The sequence below is a fragment of the Chionomys nivalis genome, chromosome 7 (assembly GCF_950005125.1).
Source record: "Chionomys nivalis chromosome 7, mChiNiv1.1, whole genome shotgun sequence".
In the NCBI taxonomy this organism is placed as follows: domain Eukaryota; kingdom Metazoa; phylum Chordata; class Mammalia; order Rodentia; family Cricetidae; genus Chionomys; species Chionomys nivalis.
In genome coordinates this window covers 3,752,688-3,760,264 of record NC_080092.1, presented here as the reverse complement: position 1 = coordinate 3,760,264, position 7,577 = coordinate 3,752,688, and the positions used below count along the sequence as shown (strand labels likewise).

Sequence of the window (7,577 nt, the reverse complement as noted above, 5' to 3'; positions counted from 1 at the left end):
ACGAAGTCCTACAATCTGCCAGCCTCAGAGAATCTGGACAAGGGGCTCAGTCAGACTCGAAGGCCTGAGAAGCAGATGTGCACACAGCTGCTGAGGGGTTTATCATCATCTTTTTTATTCCAATTTTACTACTCCTTTGCTATTTGAGAAAGAATCTCTGTTTGTTTTGCTTTCCAAGACAGGGTTTCTCTGTGTAACAGCCCTGGCTGTCCTGGAACTCCCTATGTAGACCAGGCTGGCCTCAAACGCAGAGATTCACTCACCTCTGCCTCCTGAGTGCTGGGGTTAAAGGCATGTACCACCATGACCAGCTTATTATTACGTGTGTGTGTGTGTGTGTGTGTTATGGTGCACGTGGAGATCAGAGGACAGCTTACACACTGGAGTCAGTTCTTTCCTTCCACTCTGTGTCCCAGAGATCAAACTCAGGTTGTCAGCCTTGGTGGCAAGCACCTTTCTTTCCCTGCAGAGCCATCTCGCTGGACCCAGGGCTGTTGTTTAAGTACTGGAATTCATATTCCAAGAGTCTGGAGCTTTTATGTCCAAAGATGGAAGAAGAGAGGCATCCAGCTTCAGAGTCAAGAGCTCATTCTTACCACCCGACTCTGGGAAGAGCTGATCTGGCCAATGACGAAGGTAGTCTGTACTCAGAGCACCAGCTCAAGTCTTAATCTCTCTTTCAAGAGCCCTCACACATGCAACAGAAACCACTTCTACCAGCTACCAGGGCATTACTAGCCCAGTTGGGCAGACACTCAAATTAACCACCACATATCCTAGGAGGCTGAGCCATGTGGAAGACTTGTTTTACATGTGAAGAAATCAGAGGCCCACAGAGGCAAAGTAACTTGACCATGGCACACAGCTTGCTCCCCAGGTTCTACGTCCATGTTCCATGGGATGTTGAAGGATGTCCATGTGATAGGATACAAGGAAGCAGGGCCTAGGACATGCTGTGCCCAAGGTTATCTGGCTGTGAGGTTTTGGTAAACACCCATTGTCTGTCAAAGCTATTCTTCTCGTCGCTAACCTTCTGTCCTCCACACACAGGCAGCCTGCACCATCCATGGCCAGCTGCCTCCCAAGCAGCCTCCTTCTGCCAGCTGAGCCCAATCCATCACCACAGCCTGGGGACATGCAGATGGTAGCCCAGCTGCAGCCTTGAGGTCCAGAATCCCAGGAGACCTAGGTTAAAGCCAGAAACAGCTGACCTCTTTTTTTTTCTTTTGAGGCAGGGCTTCAGGTATCCCGGGTTGGCATTAAACTCAACCTGAGGATGACCTTGAGTTTCTGATCCTCCTGCCTCTACCTCCTGATTGTGAGGTTACAGTAGATGATCACACCGAGTTTAAGAGGTGCTGGGGACTGAACCCAGGGCTTTGTTAGGCAAGCACTCTACCGACTGAGCCACATCCCCAGTCCTGACTTCCTTCCCCAATCTCTGATACTCTGATAACTTAATCTTTTATTTGGTTTTGGTTTGGGGTTTTGTTTTTTTTGTTTTCGTTTGGTTTTGGTTTTTCAAAATAGGGTTTCTCTGTGTAACAGCCCTGGCTGTTCTGGAACTAGCTTTGTAGACCAGTCTGGCCTTGAACTCACAGAGATCCACCTGCCTCTGCTGGGTTTAAAGGTCTGTGTCACCACCGCCTGGCAAGTTAATCTTAAGAACTAAATTGAGATAACATTCTGTGAGGTTGGCTGTCACTTTACAGGAAGACTGAGGCTCAAGCCTCCAAAGTACAGGGTGGAACTCAAACCAGATTAGCCCAAGAGAGCCCATCCACTTCCCAGCCAACACTCAGAAGGAGGCCAAAGTAAGTCTTCTAGACAAAAGGACCCCAGCTCAGAGAAGGACTTGGAGGTGAGCAGGATGTTGTTGGCAGAGGGTGGGAATGCGTATGTCGCAGCAGGGATAGCAGAGGAGGGTGGGAAAGCATGCGTTGCAGCAGGGATAGCACTCAGCCCCTAGATTCAGAACATAGCAAAGATATGCTCTTTGATTCCAAAATTAGAATCAAAAAGGTAAAAAAGAACCCAAGAAAGAAACACAGTTTGGCCCCAGAATCAGAGCCATCTCTGCCCCTGACACAAAACCAACCAATCCCCGGGCAGGGAAAACGGACCAATCACTGAGCCCCTAGAGACCTGGAATACCCCTTAGGCAGTGACTGGCAGTAGGGCATTTCCCTCAGGCCTGCATAGGGGGCAGACAATACCAACGCTGGAAGTTTGGAATTCACCTCATCCCACTATGGGGCAGCCAATCACAAGCCCAGAGGCTTGGAATTCCCTATATAAACCTCCTCTTTTCATTGCTCAGGGCCCCTCCTGCCCTGTTCCTGTTGCTGCTGTTGCTGTGGTTGCAGCCATTGCCCCTTCAGATGGACAGAGGGACCCGAGTTAACTCTCAATAAAGGCTCTTTGCTTTTGATTCAGATACGGTCTCATGGTGATGTTTTGGGGATCTGGACTTTGGGCATAACATGGTGTGACCAACTCTTCTCCAGTCGGCCTTGCCTTCAAACAGCCCTACACTGGGAATGGCTGGCCTGACTGTCCAGCTCAGAGCCCTCATGCTGTCATGGGGCAGCAGGGAAGACGTCTTTAACTGCAGTCTCAACCTTCGTAATGTGACTTTTAATACAGTTCTTCGTGTTGTGGTGATCCCCAACCATAAAATTATTTTCATTGCTACTTCATAACTGTAATTTTGCTACTGTTATGAATCCTAATGTAAATATCTGTTTTCCTGTGGTCTTGGGCAGGCCCTGTGAAAAGGTCATTCAACTTCCAGAGGGGTCACAGCCCACAGGTTGAGAACCATAACTTCTTCCTGTGTCCCTACTGAATGGGAGACCGTTGGCCAGGCCCCTGCAGCACATCCTCACCATAAAGGCAGGGCACAGAGGAAACTGAGGCTAGGGGACATTAAGCAGCTTGTCCGGCTCATATGGGACAGCTGGACATTAGACCCAACCCAGTATCTCTCAGGTCCCAGCCAGACTCGGGCTGCCTTTCTATGCATTCTCATCCCGGTTGAGGCTCAACTAAAGATGACAATGGCTCCTTGCTTCCTTCCTAGAGATGAAGTTAAAGCTGTTACAGAGGGCACAGTACCAGGCCCACTCCTGCTCACTTCTCCAAAGTCAGTTTGGGGGCCACCATGTCTTCCCGATGAGCTATAGCTGCATTATATCTTGGCCTCAGTTCTTAGGGTTGGATCCCTACTCTCTTCACCACATGTAAAGGCCAGATCAGGAGCTAGTGCAGGTTAGAAATAGACAGCCTGTGCTCCTGCCTCAGACAGCAGCACTTTTACCCAGTGTGTGCCAGCTAGGACCATAAAAGGAACCTTAGAACTCCCATTTCTTGCCCCACCTCTTCAAAATGCTCACAGTGGCCTCAGTATCTGTTTTTGCCTTCTTCCAATGCAGCAGAATTTCTGAAATCTAGCTGAGCATGCCACCTAGAATGCACACTACATGTCCCAGCTTCCTCTGCAGCTATGTGGGAACCAGATGGTTAAACTCTGACCAATGGCGGACGAGCACAGTGCTCACAACTTCCCTGTTGTCTTCTTGCTTTGCTTTCCCCTCCTTTCTGCCCAGACTTTGGCAGCTGGAGTGCAGGACAACATGTTTATGATCAGCTTTGGTCCCTAAGAGCAGGCAGTAGTGTAGTGATGGAACAGTAATATAGAAAGAGTCTGAGCCCCTCCGGGCACACTGTCAAACCAAACCAGAACATTTGTTTAACAAGACTGTGTGCTACAGAGAAATCAGGTGGGTGGAACGGCTCAGCGGGTAGAAGCACTTTGCCACCAAATGTCAAGACTGATGATCTGGGTTCTGCTTCGACTCCTAGAAGTGGTCACCTGAGGACTACATGCTTGCCACACGCGCGCGCCCCCCACATACATACATTCACACTAAACATAAAGAGAAAGGAAAAGCAGATCTGGGTGGGGCTCAGCAATAGCTCTTCCTGGCATGATTAGGGCCCCATATTCCATGCTAGCACCAAAGAAAATGCAGCAAAACTCAAGGTGAGAGCAGCTATCTTTGCTTAAACCAATGTGGGGATCTCAAAGTAGCCATGGGTAATAGATAGTAACCAGTGACCAGATAACAGTAACCAGTTAATAGACCAGTAGCCGTGGATAATAGATAGTAACCAGCAGCCAGATAACAGTAACCAGTTAATAGACCATCAGGTCCTGGGTATCTTACTCCTAAAGATCACTCTGCTTATGTGCTCTCTAAATTTTTGCTTGTGTTGTTTGTTTTGAGACAGAGGCTTACAAGTAGCCCAGGCTGGCCTCACATTCAGGGTCTCCCAGCCTTGGTCCCCAAAGTCCTGGGATCATAGTTCTGAGGTGACACAGGCCTCTAAGTACATTTTGTTTCATGATTTTTATTTTAGAAATGTAAATGTTTTACAAAATAAAGCCAAAGATTTCTGAAATGACAACTTCTAAAGTTAAAATTCAGTCAATAAACTTGACTCTAAGTTATTCTGCCATAACAACATGAGGGAATATTGAAGGTGACTTTAAAAGAAAGCTTTTATGTGTGGGAGTTTTTTAATTGTTTTATTTTATTATTTTAAGTATTTTTATTACATTTCTTTTATAAGATTTATTTATTATGTATACAGCATTCTGCCTGCATGTATGCCTGCAGGCCAAAAGAGAGCACCAGATCTCATTACAGATGGTTGTAAACCACCATGTGATTGCTGGGAATTGAACTCTGGACTTCTGGAAGAACAGCCAGTGCTGTTGACCTCTGAGCCATCTCTCCAGCCCCAAATGGTTTCATTAATGCACCTAAGAATGGCTTGGAACTCACTGTGTAGCCAAGGCTGCCCTTGAACTCCAAATCCTTCTACCTCTGTCTTCCAAGTGCTGGGATTAGAGATATGTGTCACCACACCTTGCTTAAAACAGTATTTTAGATGATTTAATTAATTTATATTTTAAATGATTAATGAATCTTTCAATTAATTTAAAAATAACTAATAGCAATGAACTTATCATATGTGTATGTGATATATCTATATATCGTATACACTATGTGCAGGCCTGGTACCTGCGGAGGTCAGAGGAAGGTGTCAGAGTCCCTGGAACTGAAGTTACTGATGGTTATGAGCCATCGTGTAGGCACTGGGAACCAAACCAGGGATTTGGCTCTGGAAGAGAAACAAGTGCTCTTAACTGCTAAGACAACTCTCAAACCCCAAGATTAATTTATTCTTATTTATGTGTATGAGAACTGCATGTGCTCACGGAGGTAATAAGAAGAAGGCATTGGATCCCCTACAACTGGGGTTACAGATAGTTGTGACTGCCACATGGGTGCTAGGAACCAAACCTGGGGCCTCTGGAAGAGCAGTCGATGTTCTTAATTGCTGAGTAATCTCTCTAGCTCCTGAAACAGAATTTTGCTATACATTCCTGGTGTGCTCAGCGCTATGAATCATGGCTATCCAGGAAAGAGAACAACAACCAAATCCCAAACGTCATTTAGATCTCTTGATGGTGAAGATGATGCTGGGATGTCTTGTTTGCAACAGCAGCTTTTATAATACAGGATAAAGACAATGAGAACCAATAACCACAACACTCAGGACACTGAGGCCAGAGGGTCATGAGTTTGAAGCCAGCCAGGGCTACATAGCAAGAGCCTGTCTCAAAACAAATGACTCAACAAACAAAAATAGTCAAACAAACAAAAAAATGTCTTAAAGAATAAGTTTTCCCAGGCTCAGATTGGGGCAACAAGAAGACGAAGCAGCAGAAGAAGATCACAGAGGACAAAATTTTCCGTCTAAGAATAAAAAAGGAATAAAGCAAGAGGAGAACGTTAAGGCTGGCACTCATCTTGTGAGATTTGGTCAACACGGAAGAGACACAGAGTGAAGCTGAAAAGACACTGTCAAGAAAAAGGAACTTCAAGAACTAAATGAATTGCTCAAACCTGCAGTTGCTGCACACACAAAAAATAAGTAAAGGTGCAGATCCCAAATCTGTAGTGTAAGCATTCCTCAGACAAGGACAGTGGACTGACAGAGAGAAATGTGAGTTCTCATGGCCTCATTTCAGAGAAAAGATGTGAAAGACCAAGTGTTTACGCTGATGCAAGAGATGAAGAACTTGAAAAATATACTATGGGTAATGGACAATACGTAGAATGGGAAAACGTGGAGGAAGTAGTGAATGATAAGCTTGGTGAGGCAGAAAAGAAAAAACAAAACCTCACATAGTGTGCAGAAATGTCCTTGGAGTTATTTAATATAGTAAGTGTGGCTGGTTTGGGTGTCCTGGAGGTGGGGACAGTCACAAGCCTCACCAAACACTTCCTTTGGGATTTGTGCTGAAAAAAGACGAAAAGAAAAGAGAAAGATGAAATTTCATTAGAAGATTTAATGGTAAGAGCAGTCTGCCTTATGTCCAAATGTTATTAAAATCACTGTAGAATCTTTTTCTCAAGGGGAAGAAAAGGAAAAGACAAGAAAAGGTTGATACACTGGAACAAGATTTGGAGAGACGGGAAGCTGACATCAAGGCAGGGAAAGCGGTAGTGACCAGTGGTTGTGAGGTGTTTGAATTTGGTCCCAAATTGGTCAATGAGGAGGAGGAGGAAGCAGACGGTACCTGCTACATTCAGGGGACAGGTGGTAAAGGTGACGATTCTATGAGTGTATATGACACAGATTTAAGCCTGCGCATCCCAAGAGATGTAGAAGAGATCGGGCTGGGAATGGTGGGAGAGGTGAAGACAATGGAGAAGAGGCAAGAAGATGGGGGAAAACAACCCCAGGATCAACACTGTTGATGACAATCGACATTACTTGTTCTGTCACCTAGAATCTACAGGATGTTTACTTCCCCATGACGGTTCTAGAGGGATACTGTCCCCAGTCTCTCTCCCGACTTTGACGATGTCTCACAGTAAGTTCAGAGTAGTCGACAAACTGAAAATGGCCACAAGAAGACGGTGGTTGTAACTCTCCATTCCCACAGGGAGTGGAACTGCTCCTCCAGCTTCTGGATTTCACCGAGCCTGGATTATTTCCAGGAAGAACAAACTCATAATTAAAATACTTTCTGTTTAATCAGTTTTTAGTGAGTGGTTTCCTTTCCCCTGTATTTATATTCTTCAAACCTGCCTGAAAGGTGAGCACTGTCCTCTGTAAAGGACACTGCACATACAGATTCACGTTGCACATCTGGACTGGTACATGCACACGGAGAATGGACTTGTCCAAGCTGACAGGTCAGCTGCGGTGCTCTGCGTTAAAGCTGTTCAAAGTTCTGCCCCTTTCTGCCAATAACATCATCCATCCAACCCAACGGGCCTGTTTTCTCTTTTAAGGTTTTATATGCAAAGTTTCTTAACATTTCTAGCTTGGTATTTTAATTAGATATTGCTTATATTAGTTGTAGGTGTCACAGGGGCAAAGATTCAATGGGTTCTCTTAGTACATGTTACATAACCACAGAGTACTGACAGTGTTAACAATTGTGAATTTTCAGCTGGGTGGTGGTGGTGCACACCTTTAATCCCAGCACTCAA

General features: G+C 45.5%; 1 pseudogene; it reads left to right on the top strand.

Moving 5' to 3' along the window:
• Positions 1–548: 548 nt before the first annotated feature.
• Positions 549–6,836, top strand: LOC130878677 (zinc finger CCCH domain-containing protein 15-like; annotated as a pseudogene).
• Positions 6,837–7,577: the final 741 nt, after the last annotated feature.